This window comes from Otolemur garnettii, unplaced genomic scaffold, assembly GCF_000181295.1.
Source record: "Otolemur garnettii isolate 467f Iridium unplaced genomic scaffold, OtoGar3 scaffold00061, whole genome shotgun sequence".
Classification (NCBI taxonomy): Eukaryota; Metazoa; Chordata; class Mammalia; order Primates; family Galagidae; genus Otolemur; species Otolemur garnettii.
In genome coordinates, this window is record NW_003852456.1 from 9,781,961 (window position 1) to 9,804,265 (window position 22,305).

The 22,305-nt window shown below is 40.3% G+C and overlaps 1 protein-coding gene and 1 non-coding gene across 2 annotated transcripts in view; both read right to left on the reverse strand.

Moving 5' to 3' along the window:
• The window catches only part of GALNTL6 (polypeptide N-acetylgalactosaminyltransferase like 6), a 641,250-nt gene that overhangs the window by 126,623 nt on the left and 492,322 nt on the right, over nt 1-22,305 (reverse strand). The gene's annotated exons all lie outside the window — the stretch shown is intronic.
• Nucleotides 13,597-13,705, reverse strand: LOC111726335. Its single transcript, XR_002774140.1, has one exon. It is a non-coding gene; the product is annotated as a U6 spliceosomal RNA (small nuclear RNA).

Consider the following 22,305-nt stretch of genomic DNA (forward strand, 5'->3'; position numbering starts at 1 on the left):
CAGGTGAGATCTCACCCACCAGGGGGCGTGCTGAGCACCCGCACACTGTGCACATCAGGTGAGATCTCACCCACCAGGGGGCGTGCTGAGCACCCTCACACTGTGCACATCAGGTGAGATTTCGCCCACCAGGGGGCATGCTGAGCACCCGCACACTGTGCACATCAGGTGAGATCTCACCAGTTGCTCTCCCTCCTTCCTCCTCTCCCCACCCCCTTGAGAGACTACACCTGTGTTTTTCTTTCATGTAGGGGTATAGTTGTTTGAATATTGGTTTCATATTAGTGTTGAATACATTGGATACTTGCTTTTCCATTCATGTGATACTTTACTAAGAGGAATGTGTTTCAACTCCATCCAGGTAAACATGAATGTTGTAAAGCTTCCATCTTTCTTATGGCTGAATAGTACTCCATTCCTGGATTAACAAGCTGTGGTATGTGAGCTTAACATGAGGTTTTTTCCGCATCTTGGTGATTGTGAATTGAACTTTGATAAACAATCCAGTGCAAATGTCTTTATGATAAAATGGGATTTTTTTCTTCTGGGTAGATGCCTAATAGTGGGATTGCAAGGTCAAATGGGAGGTCTAAGTTGAATTATTTGAAGATTCTCCATATTTATTTCCAAAGAGTTTGTATTAGTTTGCAGTCCCACCAGCAGTAAAAATAATGTCCTTTCTCTCCTCATCCACACCAGCATCTTCAGTTTTGAGACTTTGTGATATGGGGCATTCTCACTGGGATTAGATGATATCTCAGGGTGGTTTTGATTTTCATTTCTTTGATGGTTAGGGATGATAAGCATTTTTTCCTGTGTTCTTCAGATAAGGTTCTATTTGTGTCTCTTGCCCAGTGATAGATGGGATTGTTTACTCTTTTTTTTCTGTTGATTAATTTGAGTTCTCTGTAGATCCTAGTTATCAACCCTTTGTCAGATTTATTACATGCAAATATCTTTTCCTAGTTTGAAGGTTGTCTTTTTGCTTTCATTGTTGTGTCCTTAGCTGTACAGAAATAAACCCATTTGTTTATTTTTGTTGCTCTGATTGCCACTAAAGTCTTTATAAAATCTTTCCCCCTGCCGACACCCTCAAGAGGTTTCTACACACTTTCTTCTAGGATTTTTGTCATTTTATATCTTAGATTTAAATCTTGTACCCATCTTGAGTTAATTTTTGTAAGTGGTGAAAGGTACAGGTCCAGTTTCAGTCTTTTACATGTGGCTATCTGGTTCTCCCAGCACTATTTATTGAACAGGGATTCTTTTCCCCAGTGTATGTTCTTGTTTGGTTTATCAAAGATAAGATGGTGATAGGAAGCTGGTTTCATCTCTATTTTTTTCTATTCTGTTCCATATGTCTATGTCTCTATTTTTGTGCCACCGAAACTCTACTTTCTAACATCTGGGAGCTTCAGCTTCCTTCCCTTAGTGGCAGGCACCTGGTGCTGGCCGGAGGTGGGTGCCATCACATCATGCTCCTGGCTTCCAGCCATGTCAAGGGAGAATCTAGCAGACTGTGTGTGCCTGAAGTGACACCTGTGGACTCATTATGATCACATTCAAATGTCCCTTCCCATTAATATGAAGCAAGACATCTAATCAAGGGGAAACCCTGCAGCTCTCCATTGCCAATGCTGGAAAAGCAAGTGTACCTTTTAAATTTTTCTGGAATGGCTGCAACCATCAGACTCAGTTAGTAACAGGTTAAGGTGCTGAAATCCCCTCTGTAAAAAGGTACAATTACTAACACTTGCTGACAGCAATCATGACAAAGGAGAATGATTTTCCTAACAGTAATTCAAACAATCTTTGGAGTGGTTATTTGTGGCAGTGAAGAGTTTGTGGCTGCTGGTAGAATATATGGACTTTTTATTTTTAAATCCCTATGGCCAGGTCAACCCAAGCACATATTGAAGTTTACTTGGGAAAGGAGAAAGGGAAATGTGGGAAGAAACATCTATCTTATTAAAAAGCAACCCATTCTCTGTTCTCAAACTAATGTGCTGTGCCATTACCTCTCTGCACAATGAGTGAAATGTTGCTGCATAATTGGGCCTCACCTTATGATAGAACGAGCCATTAATCAAACAGTAATTGTAAGGGTTGTCATGGAAGGAAGGTTCAGGTTTATTCTTGGCTTTTAAAAAAAAAGGTAGAACATGGTAGGTAGTGAGGCTCTATGAAAGAGAAACATCCAATCTTAAACACCGAATCTGTGCTTTTTAACTGAAATCATATGCTTATTCATTCTTAGAAGTTGTCATTTCTGCTCGGAATTACCTCCAGGATTTTCTTTCCAGCTTCTTGTCACTGAAAGTATTTTAGTCTACTGCAAAGAAGAGATAAATTAAGTCAGGAACTTTAAGTTTTGGTTAAATCTGGTAAAAATCTGGGCACATACATTTTACCACTTTGGTTTCCTCACCCCTGTCAGGACTCACGTGAAAAGTAAATACACAGAAGTAATTTGTACGGAGCTTTAAATGATAGTTGGAAGGTTTAAAATATTTAAACTAACACAAGTTAATCTTGCTCGGAACCAAAAAAAGTGGAATTTGGCTGATTTAATTGCCTTGCACCTTAATTAAATTATTATTATTTTTGAGACAGAGTCTCACTCTGTCCCCCTGGGTAGAGTTCTGTGGCATCATAGCTCACAGCCACCTCAAACTCCTGGGCTTGAGCGATCCTCCTGTCTCAGCCTCCTCAATAGCTGGGAGTACAGGTAACCAACACCACACCCAGCTAGTTTTTCTACTTTTAGTAGAGACTGGGTTCTGTTCTTGCTCAGGCTGGTCCAAACTCCTGAGCTCTAGAAATCCTCCAGCCTTGGCCTCCCCAGAGTGCTAGGTTTATTAGTGAGAGCCACCAAACCCAGGCAATTTAAATTTAAACTTTAAATTTAAGCTGATCTGAAATTACCAAAGATAATATTGTCTAGACAATTCTCCTTGGCTATCAAGACTCAAACACTTTGTCCGTTGTGTCACTGTGGATGATTGCAACTTCTATTTCACCCAGACTGACAAAATGTCCTTTCTCTGTTCAGTCTCAGACCCAGTGTTTTTACTTCTCTGTCTCACGGCTTTTAAGAATGGATCCCCGTTGTTCACTGGGGGCTTGGAAACAACCCTTCTGTGTTTCAGGAGGCCCAGGTGGTCTTCCTGACACGTCCAGGGAGACATCTGGGCCTTGTGACTCCCCGGGCTGTGCCCAGCAAAGCAGGGGTGATTTCTTTCCACAGCACAACTACAATGCTATTCCCCCAGGACAGCTAATGATCAATAGTTACATCTTCAAAGACTTCCCATTTGTCAGTAGGAAGATAGGTAAGAGGGGACTTGGGAAAAGTAAAGGGAGAAAAATAAGTTTTATTTCCATCAGTGGTGAGATTGGGAGGCAGTTCGGCAAATGAAACAAGAAAGGCTGAACCCAACACCCCTGAGGCAGGGAAGCTGGTATGTGCTAATCCCAGCAAGAGAGCAGGCCGGGCAGGTGCTGATTTCGGACCTATAGAAAGACCTAGAAATCGATTCTTTGCTGGTCTGCTAACTGATCATTAAAACAATGAGGATGACCATTAACATTTTTTTTTTAATGAAAACCTATTTATAAAATAGGGCTTTTGAAAGAGCAAATCTGAATTTCTAGCTAGGTATGAATTTTAGCCAATTAATTCTGAGTATTAAAATCAAACCCCCATACCCTATATGAACAATATCTGAGGATAAAGTGAAACAAGTGTGACATCCAGACCAGTGCAGTTTCTCTCTCTTTTTTTATTTTGAGTCAGACTCTCACTCTGTCACCCTGGGTAGAATGCTGTGGCGTCATAGCTCCCAGCAACCTCAAATTCTTGGGTTCAAGTGATCCTCCTGCCTCAGCCTCCCAAGTAGTTGGAGCTACATGCACCTGCCACCATGCCCAGTTAGTTTTTCTCTTTCTAGTAGAGACGAGGTCTTGATCTTGCTCAGCCTGGTTTCGAACTCCTGAGCTCAAAGGATCTTCCCACCTCAGCCTACCAGAGTGCTGGAATTACAGATGTGAGCCACCTCACCCAGCTCCAGTGCGTTTTCTCAAAAAATTTTCTAGCTAATTTGCTTTATGTGATATCAGTGGGTCACTGTCATGGTGTTTTATTGGTCTACTTAGTTAACAGAAAATGCCACCACGTGGGGATTGCAAACATCCTATGCGGTTGCAAATAAACACACAGAATTTGACCTACTTAGAATTCTCGAGTCATTTAATCTTCCTAAAGGCTTTTTGATCTTTGGAAGGGCAGAAGAACCTACCCACAGTGTTCACCTTCAGAGAGGGAAACTGAAGGCCTGGGAGATGAGGAGGAAGGAAACTTATTTTCACCATGTAAATTCTGGTGTCTCTTGACATTTGGCTCATGCCTGTGCATTAGTTCTCCACATGAACATTTTAAAATACATACTGTAACATTCCAACTTGCATATTCAAATCTTTGAATTATATAATTTTTAAAATACATAACTCACCACTTCCTTAATACCATTTCCCATCACAGGTCTGGATTTGGGGGACGAGCTTGCCTCTCTGATTTCCAATGAATCCCATCACCTAATGTAAAGGTGAGACAGTAACTCCCCACAAGCTCACTCAATTGAGTGAAACCTCCCTTCACCCCACCTTTGTTTTTGACCCATCCTGCCTTAATAAATGGGAAATTAAAAAAAAATTACTTCTGCAGTCTCTCCTGAGAAACATGCTGGGAATGAACACTCACACACCAACAGATAGTCACAGCATGTATTAAATATTGATCTTTCCTTGGAGAAAAGGAAGATACAACCTCTCCAAGAAAGTCAGATAAGGGCCAGAGGTGCACCTGTGAATAATTCAGGCACGAGTTTGATGGGGGAACTGATTCTAACTGGTCTGATTCTAACCTCTCATCTCAAGAGCTCTGCTGAATAACCTTTTGTGACTTCTCAGCCATGTACTTATGAGTCTATCAGGGAATTAAGTAGTCAAAAGCTTCTACTGTCTTTTTGATAGGATGGATGTTATCAGTTTAATAGGTGTGTCTCAAAAAGGAGAAAGAAGTCTCTGTGCTCTAAGCACAGACCCTGAGATTGGGCTGTGTTATCTGCGGGATCTCCCTCCCCTCCTGCACTGTCTTTTATCCTCTGAGCAACCCAAAAGAAAAGGGGAAATAAAAATCATTCTCAGAGGGCTTCTCTAATACTGGGTAGGTGGGTACACTCACCTCAATTTCCCTGGGTTCAGACCAGGGCTTCACACTGGTCCACCCATTCCATTGTCACCAGAAAAAGTATAATACAAAAAGGTGAAGAAAAGCCATCTCCCCACTGTAGAGATTGAGGGGAAGTATGTGCTGACCGAGGAGGGAGAGCGGAGCCACCACTTCTGTGATTTTAGAGGAGAAAGTACAGAGATACGGCACAATGGGTTTTTGGAGAGCTTGGTACACATGGACTGGGGGAAAAGGTCACAGGCATTTCCCAGGACAGAAGCCTCCAAGGCAAGCTAAGTGGCACTTACAGATTAGTGGTGATCAGGTAAAGTGTGCCTTATTTCTGAGAAACCATCTCATTTCAAAATACCTCAAATCAATTGTAGAACTCTTGAGACGTAATTGCCCAGAATTTTCTGAAATGCACCTCCCCTATCAGTATTAGAGCTGCTGTAGTGGTCCCGTTCTAAGAACTGATGACATGTGTAAGGTGACCAGATTTTAACATTGGTAAAGCGGGACACCATTGATGGGTGGGGCGGGAGGGTTCTTAATTAAAAATTTGGTATATGTGGAGTAACAAAAATTTTCATAGAACGCAAAAATAGTATTGTAATATATGTTTTTTAAATTTCAACATAAGTACAATTTACAAATATAATACATTAAAAAAATTATATATAGAGTGGCACCTGTGGCTCAAAGGAGTAGGGTGCCAGTCCACCTGGGTGACCTTGCCCAAGAGGGGAGTAGGGAGTTTACATTAGCCTTTTCATTTCCAAATAAAGTTACATTAACCTCTTCATTCCCAAATGGAGTTATGTTAACCTTTTCAGCAGCCGAAAACTGTATATTCCCTTCCCGTTGTCCCACCATTCCCTAGCTTGCCGTGCATTCTTTCCAAAAATTGGGACTTTTTAAAAACACCACAGGATGTGGCACAAATTGGACTGTTCTGCCAAAAGCAGGACGTCTGGTCATCTTAGACATGTGGCTCATCTTCTGGGTCACCACATCCTTCACAGAAGGGTTCTAGAGGGGGTGGGTTTAAAGAAATGATCAAATATAATCCCACCACTCTGGGAGGCCAGATGGGTGGATTGCCTGAGCTGAGAAGTTCAAGACCAACCTGAGCAAGAGCAAGACCCCATCTCTACTAAAAATAGAAAAACTAGGTGGGCATGGTGATGGGCTCCTATAGTCTCAGCTACCTGGGAGGCTGAGGCAGGAGGATCACTTGGGCCCAAGAGTTTGGGGTTGCTGTGAGCTGTGAAGACACAGCACTGTACCCAGGGTGACAGAGTGAGACTGTTTTACACACACAAAAATTCTGCATCTCTGATTTATTAACTGCTTTTCAAGAGAATAGACGGGAGTTGCACAGCATTAGAAAAGCACTGTCTAGGAACATAGATCTGGATTCTCCTGGCCTCATCAGTATGTAAATCATCAAGTGAATGCAAACGCCCCACCAGCAAAACAGCCAGAGTGACATTCCCACCACTACATATGGATGAAGCCATGGCCGATAAATTCCTTCCCAAATATGCTCTCCTGCTGCATTATTTATGGGCTTTGAAAATGCAGGCTGACTCCTGCAGTAATTCCTTGGCACTGTTCTCTTCCTACTGGGGTCTGTGAGCTGTAGCCTGATCCTTAGATGGAAACATTTATCCTTTCCTTGACAGGAAAATTGTCACCTTAGACTAGCAACAATTGCAATAAAAATATATGTACTTTTTGAGACTCTGTGACATTAGAATCTGGAAGGACAGGAAGGTTTCTGTGCTCTGGCTGCCTTTGTGTATCCAGAAGAGTATTGAACATGCTTCTCTACACTCATTTTTAATTACAATTGGAGCTCAGGATCTTTAAAGCACGTTGTGTTATCTGGATGTTTAAATCACTATTCTCAGTACTATTTATTAATAGTTTAGGTTCTTTTCCATCTGTTGGAGCTATTGGAAGTACCCACAGAGACAGCCACCCTTGTTAAGCAAATTTAAAGTACAGACTTTTTCAGGGAGGCACAAAAGGCAAAAGAGCTGCTTCTTCTTTTTCTTCTTCTTCTTCTTTTTTTTTTTTTTGCATCATAGACAAGGAATGGATAAAGTACTTCAAATAAGCAAAATATGGTTTTCAGGGCAGGAGAGATTAGCTATAAAATATCCAACAGTTTCATCTGGGAATGAGTTCTTTCTTGTCTAAAACCTAAAAATTCCCTTATAATGCTATACACATTAAAATAAGCTTAGGGACTGGAAGAATACGCTCAAACTAAAAAAAAAATGTTTAATAAGTGGATGGGAGGTGGGAAGGGGCAGCAACAGAGGCAAATCTCTATGGACTATTTCATCTGCCCCAACTTTCTAATGAGCTGTCCTTCTCATTCTTCATTCTGGCCAGTCCAGTCCCATCTGCCATCATGCTATTAGTGAATGCTGGTTGTCACCAGTCCGGTCTTAAAGAGGTTTAATTCCTTCAGTGGTTTTTCTTTTCTTTCTCAGATGTCATTGCTGAAACAGCTCAGCTCTGAAATGTGTCCTGAAAAGGTGACTCCTTTTCTCTCTTCTGCATGGTTATTTTTCTATACTTTTCTTTCTTTTAGTGAACAGTCTTTGTTGGGAAAATCTGAGTTTATTCTGAAGACTATCCTCGGTCTCTTTGCTTTATGTAGGGAGAGATGTACAGAACCATTCTGTCCTTGCTGAGAAGTGTGGGGGTGGCCTGGGCGGAACACACAGACCCCATAAATGCTCACCTACTTCAGAGGGTGAACTTGGAATTAGGTGGCGATAATGATCATGAGCTTCTGAAATCCTGGGTGGTAACTTTTTTATTATTAGGTCTTCATTTTTACAAATAAGTATGAGACTTAATGATTACTGACAGCAAAAAAAAATTATTGATAACTAAAACAATGCTTACATCTATCATTTACCTATTATCTGTCTATCTTTAAATGATGATCCCTTTTACCATTGGTATTCAATTAAGGGATGTTTATGCCATTTCTAGTCAGGCTCAGTCATTCATGCCTATAAACTCATCACTCTGGGAGGCCAAAGTGAGTGGATTGCTTGAGTTCAGGAGTTGGACACCAGCTTGAGCAAGAGTGAGACACCATCTCTACTAAAACTAGCCTGGCATGGTGGTGGATGCCTATAGTCTCAGCTACTCTAGAGGCTGAGGCAGGAGGACTGCCCATGTGCAGGAGTTTGAGGTTGCTGTGAGCTATGACCTAGGGTATTCTACCCAGGATAACAGAGTGAGACTCTGTCTCAAAAAAAAAACAAACAAACAAACAAAAAAAAAAACGGGTGTCTCACACACACCAATTAATACTCTAAAGTATAGGTTAAATACCACTAAGTAGTTTAAACTAAGATAATAAAGATGCAAAGGGAAATATAACATAATGAACATGGTTAATTCAAAGCACAAGAAGAATATGATACAGAGGAATCAGCAGGAGTTGAAGAATGCCAAGTAAAAGTAAAAATTAACCAAAGTCAACTCAGATTAATTAAGTCACAGTGAAACCTCTAGAAGTCTGCAGAATTTAGACTGAAAATATAAAATGCTTTCATAGGCTGTTTCTGGTTTTGATCTCAGATAAATGAGTGAGATGGATCAGACACTGTCAGGAATTTGAGGCTGTGTTTTAGAAGTAAGAAAGACTATAGTTTTGTTGTTTGTCAATTCTAAATACAAGTTTCTCCAGGCTTCTACACCTGTGCACCAGGAACATACCAGCTACCTGGACAATATTGATTCTTTAGAAGAGAGACTGATTTGATGCCACCAGCAGGGAGCCCATTCCTTGGTTGGATGTTTGCAAGGCATCATTATTTTCACCTTTCTTATTGAAAGCCCAGTCCTATGTTTCACTTCTCAGGAAAGCTTGGTTGAGTAAGTAAGGCCCAGCAAGTCAATTTTTCCCCCCACAGCTTAGAAGCTTAATAGATGTGAGCAATTTTGTAGACACATCCATCTATCCATCATCTAGTTCAGGTGTCCTCAAACTACGGCCCGTGGGCCATATGCGGCCTGCCAAGGACATTTATCTGGCCCGCCGGGTGTTTTTGCCACTGCTGCCTGTCCTGCTTAGCAGCTGACTCATCCCAGGGCCTGCAGTCTAGCCCTCCAACAGTGTGAGGGACAGTGAAATGGCCCCCTGTTTAAAAAGTCTAGTTCTTATTCATTTACTTATTTATTTTTGAAGATAGAGTTGCCCTCACAGCTCACAGCAACCTCAAACTAGGGCTTAAGCGATTCTCTTGCATCAGCCTCCCAAGTAGCTGGGACTACAGGTACCCGCCACAATGCCTGGCTATTTTTTGTTGTAGTTGTCATTGCTTTTTGGCAAGCTCAGCCTGGGCTCGAACCTGCCACCTTCAGTGTATGTGGCTGGCGTCCTAGCTGCTGAGCTACAGGTGCCGAGCCGTCCAGCTCTTATTTTATTATTTTGTAGTGGCCCCAGTACTCCTCTGTAACATTCGGGAATGCTGCAATTGAATCTGCATGACGCAAAGTTAACTGGATGGAATAGAAACAGCATTAGTAGATAAGTGAGGATCCGTGGATTCCAGGGCTCAGGCAACACGAATGTGACTTTCTATGTGACGCTGATGTACAATCAGAAGCGTTTTTCTTCCCTGATGTCACATGGATTGTACACGTCCAGAGGAACTTAGGCGGCTACAGTGGATCTTTCTCTCTGTCACAAATCCCTCTCCTCTCTTCCACCAAGAGAGCATCTACCTGTGTACATATTGTTTTTTGGTGGGGCTGAGGCCTCTTGAACTTTTGTTGTGGATATAGCTGTGGAATCCACAATTTTATACTAAACTGTGGGACAGTTGGGCTGACTTTATGAGTCAGCTGAAGAATTGCCAACGGCTTCTGAATAGGGCATTCTTCCAGATCATTCTTTCTAAATAGAGCAGTCTTCCAGATCATTCTTTCTAGAAAAACATAGCTTAATTTTATCTTTTAGAGTTTAGACAGGAGACATTTCTGATAACCTATTTTGGTAGCAAGATCAAGATTAATATTAATGTTAAAAGGAAAGGAAGATTTACAGTTCTTGATGATGACTGTCACTTAAAATATCTAGCAGGCGAAGGGAGTCTGAGTGATAAGAAGGCCTAGAAAATACTATAAAATACTTCCTTCAGCCACTGATTGATTGCTCAAGATTTAATGTTGGAGTTTGATACCTTAAACTTAAACCCTTACCTGCAAAAAATGTAATTTCCCCCCTTTTCTTTGGTATAAAATTCTAATGTGCTCACATGCTAAACAGTTTAAGTCGCCCCATCAGCTCCTTCCCCCCTCTCTACCGTCTCTCTCGGTCTCTCCTCTCATTAGCGCTGGGGAAGTGCTCAGAGTATTCCTCCTGGGTAAGGCCCTCTATGAAACCCTCCACAAATCTTTTTACTGATCCAAACATACATAGCTCTTTGTTTAAACCTAAACTCACAATATTTTTGCTTACCTTCTCTAGACACTAAACTGCTTTGCAAATTATATAATTGTGGTTTATTTTATGATAGACCCCATGTGTTTCCAAAGAGTGATTATCACAGATTTTAAGAATTCCAAATAATGGCAGCACATTTGTGTGTGTTTGTGTTTCAAATTAAGTGTTGCAACCTCAGAAGCAAACGCTTGTAAAAAAAAAACAAACTGGCAAACAATAAACACAGCAAGCGTCTTAACATGTCAACACTCTGGTGTAAGAACCTAAGATCTTTTCCTCAAGTGATACTGTTGGAGATGTATGTGACACAATGCTCACCATGTTTTACTTAATACTTTGAATTTATTTCAATGTCATCTGGATATCCAATAAGAAGGGAGTGATTAAATATATTCATATGTAAAGATCAGTAATTAAATTTTACTTCCGAAACTTTTTAGGTTATATTGGAAACGTTCATCATAATTAAAAGTATACAATGCAGATGTCTAAAACTAAGCATATTTTATCATTTTAATCTTGGGGAAAAAAACATCTGCAAAGGAAAAATTGAAATGATATGTATCTAAATATTAAAATAGTTTCATTTGCAGGCTAAGATATTGCAAGTATTTTTTTATTTTAATAGTTTGTGGATTTTTCAAAATTAAAAGTGGGGAGAATATATACTTTTATAATCAGAAAAAGAGTTAAAAATAAATCTTGAGAGACATTGAAAAGATTTTTTAAAAATTCTTATAATGGTGAATATAGTAATTCTACTTCTGGGACTATTTCTGAAGGAAGTCATTTAACATATACAGAAATTATATTCATAGGGTGCTGCATTTAACCTTTAAAAATATTTTTAAAATGTAAACAATTTAAACCCAACATTAAGGACCAGTTAAACAAAGTATGTTACATTCACTAAATGGACATCATTAAAAGTAATCGTTATGGGATTACATATATTTTTGGGATAATATATACTTTTTAATATTAAGTAAATATACAATGCAAAATTGAATGTATAATGCTTCACGAGAAAACATGAAAGAAGTTTGCCAAAATGTAACTGTATTGTTTTAGCGTGATGAATATTTCTATCACTCATTTCTTTTATTTTTGTTATACCACTTTTATAATAACATTCCATTTTATTAAAAAAGCTCACAAGCACCTGACCTTCTGGAGTATCCTGATAATTAGTTGTTCTCTCAATAAGACAGAAATGATTAATCTATATTAATTTCTTGAGTAAACAGCTATTAAGTAAGCTTACCCAAAACTGATGTGTCATTTGCATCATTCACAATGGAGTTTTTGGCCAGATCTTGATTGTGGGATTTTGGCAAGTTCCCTCATATGGTGTTTTTTTTCTTTTTTGTACTTCAAAAAAGGTTAAGTTGATATGGCTTACTTAACATAATTACTCCTTTCTCTTAGGGCCAGTGCACAGTCCATTAATCTAATAATACTGGTTTTCCACCTTGAGTTTTTAATGAAAGAGTTCTTGCCAGGTCACAGGAAGTACAAGCACGTATGACTTCTACCTTCTTGGTGCAACTCAGAATGATTTCACCACCCCGAGAGGGAGAGGCAGGTGGTAGCAATGTCTGTAGACAGAGCCGCCCTGACCAAGGGGCTGGTAGTGCTTCTTCTGGCTGCTTTTTCAGTCTCTCAAAACGACCAGAGAGCCCACCTGTTTGGAGGAGGTTTTTGGACAATTAAACTTGGACCATGGTGTTGTGACAATAACACTTTCAATTTTAGGGAAGAAACTGATAAAAAAGAGATAAGAGAGTCAAAGGTATTAAAGACAAAGATTCCTACTCGAATGTGTTTGGGACCGTACGTGGCTGGGCACACAGGCAGGCTGGTCACACTGCAGGAGGAGCTGCACCCTGAGCCAGGACTCTGCTCTTGTTGGATGGAAAGTAGATCAGGGAGTCACAATTTTGCGAAAAGAAAAGTAGCCCTCTGCCGCCTGCATCACAATATTTGTGTTACTAAGCAACAAAATTCTCCTATTCAGCGAAGTCCTAATAATGCTAGCAGTACAGTCTTGGGAAAATGCTTAAGACAAGTTCATTATCACCACCACTGAATCTGCATCGCATATGCTCTGCCTGATTAGGAGCAGGAGAGTGCTGTTTAGTGCACCTGGCTCAAAAGACCCAATAAAGTATTGATCAGGAGACTCTAATGATGGCCATTTAGCGTGTTTATCTGCTCACAGCATTCATTCGGACTGACAAAGCATGCAAGGTAACCCACTGTTAGATGCGTCCTACAATTGTAAAGCCTTAATGATTCTGCCACGCCTGGTCACATAGACACAAAAATTATGACATAGCCGTAACTGAGCTTATCAATAGCTGAAAGGCTCTTTCTGTAAGGAAGAGTCTGGGCAAAGCTAAAGAGCGAAATTACCTGCTGGTTTCCCTACATCTTCTGAAACTTTAAAAACTTTCTATATTAAAGTTTCTGTTATTTCTGCAGAAAGTCTGATTTTAATACGTGAGAAAGTTTGTGTCTTCTCTCGTGATATTCAAGCCGAGAGGAAGTTGCTTCAGAGGCTTCCTAATAGCTCTGTGGGCACTCTCCTCCTCTTTCATTTTCTCCCCCCCGACCCTCCTTGTTATTCTTGCTTTTTCTTCCAAATATGTGGTTTCCAAGGGTTATCACTGTAAAGCAGACGTTAAAGAAAGATGTGTTGAAAATGAAATCCATGACTATCTTGGGTCAGCATCTTTCCAGATGGCATTATTGACTAATAAGTGACATTTATGCCATGGCATTTTGAATTCACAAAGTAATTTAGAAGCATCCTTTTTATTTTTCAAACCATTGTTACCATCCTTTTTTATGTGCTCCTGTTACCAAATGCATTTTTTTAAAAAATATGGAACACTTCACGAATTTCCATGTCATCCTTGCGCAGGGGCTATGCTAATCTTCTCTGTATTGTTCCAATTTTTTAGTATATGTGCTGCTGAAGCGAGCACCCAAATGCATTTTTATAATGCCTTAATATAGAGAAAGAAGGAGAAATATTTCATATTTTCTTCTGTCATTTCTATGGTGACATGAAAAATTTAGAGCTTAAGGAACTAGACATTTCTAATCCCATTAGCAGGAGGAATCACTTTGGAAAGTGTAGTGACAACCTGACTTCATAAAACTTTAATTTTATGACGTGCCCTCCCCGTTGAAAAGGATAAATAAACAAGCACATAACTTTTTCAGACAATGAGTGGAGGTAATTTTTTTTTCTTTTTCTTTCCTTTTTTTTTTTTTTAAATTTCAGGTTAATGTGAGGGTGCAAACAGCTAGTTTATAATGTTGCATTTGTTAGGTAGAGCCCCTCTTGTAGCCGTGCCCCACACCCAGGAGCTGTGCGCTGTGCCCTTACATTGTGCCCATTATGTGGGAGCTCACCAGTCTCCTCCCCTCCTCCTCTCTCCTCTTCCATATTCCCCTTCCTCCTAACTTGAATTGAATTGAGTTTTTCTCTTATTTTAATGGACATTGGTTAGAAACAAGAGTAAAATACTTTTTTAATTCTTTACTAGTAGGAGTAAAGTGGGATGCCCTGAATGGGGCCTTTCAGATTCTGTATAATGGTCTACACATTTTTAGTTATATTGATAAAAAATTGGGTCAGCCTTTCTTATTTTTATTTACATTGATTTGGAATAAGTCTTTTTTACTTTCCATGTTATTCTAGTGTTTTGGGGGAAAAAACCTTGTTGACAATTTTGTTTATTTATGATAATTGCTAGAAGTCTGAGCCGGGGCAATCAGGCAGGAGAGGAATATGAAGGGCGTCGAGGTCGGGAATGAGGAGGTCAAACCATTGCTCTGCACTGACGCTGAGATCACATGTCTAGAAATGCCTAGATCACATGCCTAGATCACATGCCTAGATCACATGTCTAGATCACATGCCTAGATCACATGCCTAGATCACATGTCTAGATCACATGCCTAGATCACATGCCTAGATCACATGTCTAGATCACATGTCTAGGATTCCAGCAAGAGTCTGCTGGAATTGATAAATAAATTCAGCAGAGTCTCAGGATACAAAATCGCTTACACAAATCAGCAGCATTTATGTATATTAATAACAGGCAAGCTGAGAGTCATACAGGAGACTTGTCAATACCAGTCACAATAGCGACAAAGAGGACCAAATATGGAGAAAAATACTTAACCAAAGGAGGTGAGAGATTGCTACCAGAACTCTAAAGTTCTGAGGAAAGAAAGCACAGAGGATACAAACAAACAGAAACACATACCATGCTCACGGAGAGGTGGCATCAACCTCGGGAAATGTCTGTACTACCCAAGCAATTTCCAAGTTCCCTGCAATCCCCATCAAGCTCACAATCAACACATGCTGGTGTGGACGCGGGGAGAAAGGAACTCTCATACACTGCTGGTGGGACTGCACCCTAGTACAACACCTGTGGAAAACAGTACAGAGACTCCTCCAAGAACAAAGAGCTGGCCTACCATTCAATCCAGCAATCCCACCAGTGGGTATTCACTCAAGGAAGAGACATTCTTTTTATCAGAAAGACACCTGCCCACAGATGTTTATTGCAGCACAATTTATAATTGCAAACATGTGGTGGCATCAACCCAAGTGCCCATCAATTCATGAGTGGATTAATATTAGTAAAACCAGTATATGTACACTATGGAGTACCTCTCAGCCATAAAAACAATGAATTAATACCTTTTACAACAATCTAGATGGAACTAGAGAGTGTTCTCCCAAGTGAAGACTAACAGATGGGCTCACAAGTGCACAGAGGGACGTGAATCTTAGCGGAAAGAAATCAGGGGAAGGGGAGGAGAGGGGGGATAAGCCAACCTAATGGGTATTACAAATGCTATTTGGATGGAGGCACACCTATCATCAGGGCTAAAGCAGTACCCTAAGCATTTGTTCCCCCTTAATATTTTAGGGGAAAAAAAGAAATAAAAAAGCTGTGAAATCTTCACAACAATATCTTATAGTACCAACAAGGAAAGGAAAAAAGAAGGCAGATACTTTGTACAAAAACGCACCTGGGGGGCTGAGTGCTTTGTGTACACTGCTTCAATTGCTTTCCATTTTACCAATGAGGATGCCGGGGCTCAGAGAAGTGCTGTTAACTGAGATAAATAAATGGCAGGGCAAGGATTAAAACTCAGGTTTTGCCGACTCTAAAATCTTACTTTGCTATCCCTACATTTTGAAAAGTCATGCTTTGGTTCTGAGATTCAGAAATGCATTCATGCCTGATTCATTCTGAACACATCTCCTTCTTTACAAAAGGAGAAAGGGCCAATTGGTTACTAGTTTCTCTTTCAAACTGTGCCCCACTATAACTTAAATGTACGTATTATTATGCAATTACAAAAATTAACCCACAAGGGTAACTACTTCTGCTGCCTTTCAGAGGAGAGAATTCTGGCCATTTGCCCATCATGATGTTATAATTTAAACTTGTTACAAATTAGAGAGTGTTTTACTGAATTGCTAATTTCGAAACATTTTGCATATGGGATTGCCTTAATTATGTGGAAATCCATCTTTTAAAAATTCTTTTATTAAAAAAATGGAATTTGAAGCAGTGATAGAAAGATGATGGTCCTTAAAATCATCACCTGACTCCTATAGCATGAAGATTTTGATTCTGAGGCACCAACACTGTTAGGGCACCTGTCATGTTGACATCCAAAACGCATTTGAGGGTCCTTTGACATGTGACTATTTTTCCATAGGGACACATGAGTGTTTTAAAGGTTAAGGATTGTTTGTTCTTGTGTTTATTTGTTTCACTTTGTAAATATGGTATAAGAGTCCATAAACCAGTAACTGTGCATTTAGGAAAAAAAATCAAGTTAACCTCATTGTTTGAGTTATAAATCTTTATAATGGGGGAAGCTGATTCTCTTTTAAGTATTTGCATACTAGAGTCACAGTTATTCGGCTGCTGATAGGTTCTACCCTTTCTCTCCAGCCCCAACTTGAACAGCTACATATAAATCAAGTCATTCCCCGCCTCCCCCCAGGGGCTGTAACTGTTCCTCTTATTCTGCAGCCCTGTTGCTCACACTGTGACCTGAAACAGCTGCATACATTTGAAAGCTTTTACATCTAAGGGGCTCATAACATTCACTTCTTCTTATGGGTTGGCAAACCTATCAATGGCACAAAAAGCAAAGAACACATCTACACACAGATGGACACACAGAGACATACAGTCACCAGCATTCTCCAGCCTCTACCCACAAGACGCCACCAGCATCTCCCCCAGGTAGTTGTGACAACAGACAATATATCTGCAGAAATTGACAGATGTCCCACCCAAGGGGAAGGGCCAGATTGTCTCCTAGATTAGATGTTCTGTGTACATCCATGCTAGCCTAGAACATTCTTAACTCCCTTGTCATCTCTGTATTATCACCATTTACAGCCCCTGATTGCCTATCCATAAATAAATTGCTCAATACCACAAATTATTGGGAATGATTGCCTCTGCTTGTCATGCAACCATTATTCCATGAAGTAGTAAGGTTCCTTAGCCTGAGCTAGTTCATCATCCTTTGCATTTTGTCTGCTGGTGTATGCAAATCCTTTCAACACAAGTAGCAGGTCCGGATGATCCAAAGAAAATGGTTATAATAGCTGCAAACTGCATCACGTGGTTATTTTTTCTGTGATAAAAATTACTGAATAAGTAAAGCCCCAGGATTTAAGTAGAACTGTTAATTAAAAGTGCTTTTTATAGAATGTCTTTGATTTTGCAGTGAAATGTCAGGAAAATATATGCCTGGCCAACTGGTCTTTGAATACAAAGGACATATGCTTGCTTTCTCGCGGTTACTTATAAATAATGGCGCAACATTACTAGTTCCTTACGTTTGGAGAGTACTCTTTTGAAAGTGCTTTCCTACCCCTTATTTTTGTTCATTTCTGGTGTGGTGTCACTGCATTCTCTGTGCTGGCCTTTTTCACTCTGATGGAAACAGAGACACAGACCACAGAAATGGAGCTTTGGTCGGCCTGCTCTCTCACACACAAATCGGTGCTGCTTTTCTTGCTTTTTCCATCAAGGAAAGTATCCATAAAAGTTTTTCTGAGTTCTGCTTGCTAAAATATCCAGCCTAAATAAATCATAGTACAGCCTTAAAAAATTATAATTTCTGGTTTCCAAGTAAAAGAGCTCCCCATTTCCCCCCGGTTGAAATAATTAAATATTGTGTATATATCCAGAAATGGGCAGGTCTGAAAGGATTATGTTGACCTTTTACACAGGACTTGATTAGTTTTCCCCCTTTCTGGGGTTGTCAGGTTTAGCAGTGGTAAAAAAGATATTTTGGAGAATCAGAAATCTCAACAGTGCACCCAAACGTGCAGGTCCATCCCCTAATTTTTCAGGCCCTTCAAATGCACATTTTATATTTGAATCGCAACACTGATCGCATTAACTTGGGAAGACTTTCTCGTAACATGTTCCAGGATGGTGCACACCTTATACTGGCTATGGCTACGGCAGCCTTCCCCACCCAGCCCTCCACTTATCCTGCTCCCTTCCTGAATGCTGAGCTTCTGAACGGCAGCTGTAAAAGGCCACTGTGTGGACTGAGAGGGTCTGTCTGGAATCCCTGAACTGTCACCAGGTTAATGTCATCTGAGTGGTTCCACTGGCTGGGCAGCTTTGAGGAGAATTTGATTCCCTTCTGACCCAAGTTTCCCAATTCTTTATCCACTTCACTCATTGTGGTTTCCATGTGAACACGTTTTCTTTTATTTCTTCATTGGGTAATTACAAAGTTATTAGGCTAGGAACAATGAAAAGATTTTCAGAATATAGCAGTTCACAAGACCAGCAGAAAATATTGATTCATACTTTTTTTGTGCTTTTAGGCTCGAGGGATCGGCATGGGGTTTGATATTTGTTGGGGATAATCTTCTTTGCTAAAACCTAATTTTGTTCCCAGACCTTCCCCCTGCCACGTGGCTGGGAGCAGACTGCTTGCTGTAGGTATGTCTGGTGCCCTGATGGTGACAGCCCTTCCCTTCCTGGGGATCCCTCTGGCCAGTCATGACACTCCTTTGAGAAGCAGAAAGATGACAATACCCTGAATGAACTGGGGAAGGGCTGCAGATTCAGAAAACAGGGCTAACCGATGCAGGGTGGGTCCTCGCACAATTGAAAACATACTCCCTGCCTTTCAGACTCCCCAGCCATATGTCTGATTAAAAACAAATGCCAGGGCATGGTGTGGCAAAAGGTGACACAAAAACAGCGATGGTGTTCAGTAGGCTTGTGTAATTAACTTTCTGGGTTTTCTTTAATGAGTGGAATTCAAGAGTGAATGTGAAAACTTCCAAGCCTTTCTGGGAAAGACGAACATACTATGCATGTATTTATTTGCTTTTAATATGTAGTCCTGGATTTCTAAGCTCAGATATTTTGCATGTGGATTGAAACCCCACATATTAACCTGCATTATTGTTTCTGTCCAAGTGACACTATTGGTTGAAGGAAGGAGAGAGGAAAAGAACAATGTATTGGGTGTCCATTAAGTTCATGTGCATTTTTTAAATTGCATACAAGCTTTATGGACACCCTGTATATATACACACACCTATACATGCAGAGGGTGCCCCTAAAATGTGTGTACATTTTTAAATTGCATTAAAATTGTAATACTCAATATACACCAATAACATTTGTTATCTTGTATATTATATCTTGTATCTCTTGTAATTGGCTATTCTGAACAAGACATGACCTGAATGTAACATATTTATTCTTTTCTTCAAATAGGGCAGGCAGATCACAAGCTACAGGTGTAGTGCCCATTGTCACCCACCCACGTGGATGGCTTCCTCTCCAGATGTGTGCTTCTCAGCCTGTGTGGGCCGGTGTGGCTGCCTTCTCTACCCTGCCAGGTGGTGTTGCAACCATCACTACTCTTATTTTATAGAGGATGCTAATGTCACTGACCTTACCTGCCCAAGAGCCAATAGTTAAGGAATACAACTTGAATTAGTAAACAGTGTGTGTGTGTGTGTGAGAGAGAGAGAGAGAGAGAGAAGAGAGAGAGAGAGACAAAGCAAGTCTATTCTCTTATGCCTGCCTGACCCTGAGCTCAGCACTGAGGGAAATGACCTTTGGGATCTTGGAGTCTCAGTAACAAGGTTAAATTTATGCATAGTTTGGTAATGGGAAAGAAGAAAGCTTGTATTTTTAATTTTGTTATTCATTTATTTACTTTTTTCTGAGACAGAATCTTACTCTGTTACCCAGGCTAGAGGGCTGTGGCCTCAGGCTAGCTCACAGAAACCTCACAGTTCTCAAGTGATCCTCCTACTTCAGCCTCACGTGTAGCTGGGACTATAGGTGAATGTCACCACACCCGGCTGTTTTTCCATTTTTAGTGAAGACAAGTCTCACTCTTGCTCAAGCTGGTCTCCAACTCCTGAGCTCAAGGATCCAACTGCCTGGGCCTCCCAGAGTGCTGAGATTAGAATCAAAACAGTAGGAGGAAATAGTGGATAATTTTTTTTTTCAGTTTTTGGCTGGAGCCAGGTTTGAACCTGCCACATCTGGTATATGGGGCTTGTGCCCTACTCTTTTGAGCCAAAGGCACCACCCAAGACAGTGGATAATTTTAACTGGCCAAGTTAAAATAACTTGAAAATTCCTTATCCACTATAGAGGTATCTTATTTTTTTGTGTGTGTCAAAATAACATTTCATTGTTGAGACTGGGTGGGAAAACTTGTTTTGTGATACTCTGTCATATCTAAGACATAGTATTTTGTTTGATTTCTTCTTTTCTTGACATTGAACTTTTTACTATTATAAATAAAACTCCCGTTGAAAATCCTCATGCTTATATATGTGCGTGTTTATGTGTGTGTGTGTATGTGTGTGTTTGTATGCGTGTTTGTGTTTATGTGTGTGTTTATGTGTGTGTTTGTATGTGTGTGTTGTGTGCTTGTGTGTGTATTTTAACACATTTTTGCTTTCCTCATGATAAATGAACATATGGGACTCAAAATTTAAGAGCATTTTTAAAACTGTTGTTTCATTTGGCCAACTTGCTTCCCCCAAAAATGTCCCTTTAATTTCCCCTTCCCTCACACCTTGCCAACAATGGAGATTATCTCAGAAAAGTAATTATCATCAATTTACAGCTTATAATGTATCTGTTATAGTAATTCACACTCTTTAATTGTGAGGGAAGCTTATTGCTTTCCATGTGTTTATTAGCCATTTAAAAATTTCTGTTGTGAATTTGCTAACTTTTCCTTTACCTCTTAGGTGTCACTTGATATTCAGATCGGAAAGCTTTAATATCAAGTATACCATTAGTGTTTTGCTTATCTTATGTGCTGCAACCATTTTTGTCTGGTCAATTTCATTAAATTTTTTTCTCTTAAATTGTACATATCAAATCTATCTACCTGCTTGTTGATGATTTGTTGGTCAACTTTTCCAGTATTTTTCTAATTCTCCTATTGTCTATATTTTAAATATTAACTCTATGATTCATCCTGATATTATCTTGGCCCGTACCTCTGTGTCTCTTTAAGCTGTCTCAAACACATCTCCCCCCTGCAGGGTTCCCAGAGCCCTGGCTGCTGACAGCTGAGCCACATCAGAGAATGAACACATCAAAAAACAAAGCTCACGATGATGATGGGCATGTTTTCATGTGTATGTGGGCCATTTGTCTGTCATCTTCAGAGAAGGCTCTGTTCATATCTCTTGCCCAGTGGTAAATGGCGTTGTTTGCTCTTTTCTTATTGATAAGTTTGAGTTCTCTGTAGATTCTAATTATCAGCCCTTTGTCAGAATTCATCACATGCAAATATCTTCTCTCATTCTGAAGGCCATCTGTTTAGTTGTGGTGCCCTTAGGTGTGCAGAAGTTTTTTAGATTGATCAAGTTCCATTTATTTATTTTTGGTGTTTCTGCAATTGCCGAGGGTGGTAAAATCTTTTCTCAGGCCAATTTCATCAAGAGTTTTCCCCATACTTTCTTCTAGAATTTTTATTGTTTCAGGTCTTAAATTGAAAACAATATAACCTAAATATTTGTACCCTCTTATCAACCTGAAATTAGAAACAAAACAAAACGAAAAAGACTTAAATCTCCCCCCCCCCCAAAAAAAACCCCAAAGCTCACCTGATGAGAGCCTCAACCATCCCCCTGTTATGCTTATTAAAGGAAGACCATAGCACGTTAGGCTGGCAAGGAGGAAGACCTTTCTTTAAAAGTTTTTATGGACCAGACAGTTGCAACATCAACCTTCCAGCTGGTGCAAAGCACCGTGCCCTGAGTGGGACTGCTCTAGGACTCGCTCTCTGCTCTCGGACTCACTCTCGTGCCCTGAGTGGGACTGCTCTCGGACTCACTCTCTGCTCTCGGAATTGCTCTCGTGCCCTGAGTGGGACTGCTCTCAGACTCACCCTCTGCTCTCAGACTCGCTCTCTGCTCTCGGACTCGCTTTCGTGCCCTGAGTGGGACTGCCTCGGACTCACCCTCTGCTCTCGGAATCGCTCTCCTGCCCTGAGTGGGACTGCTCTC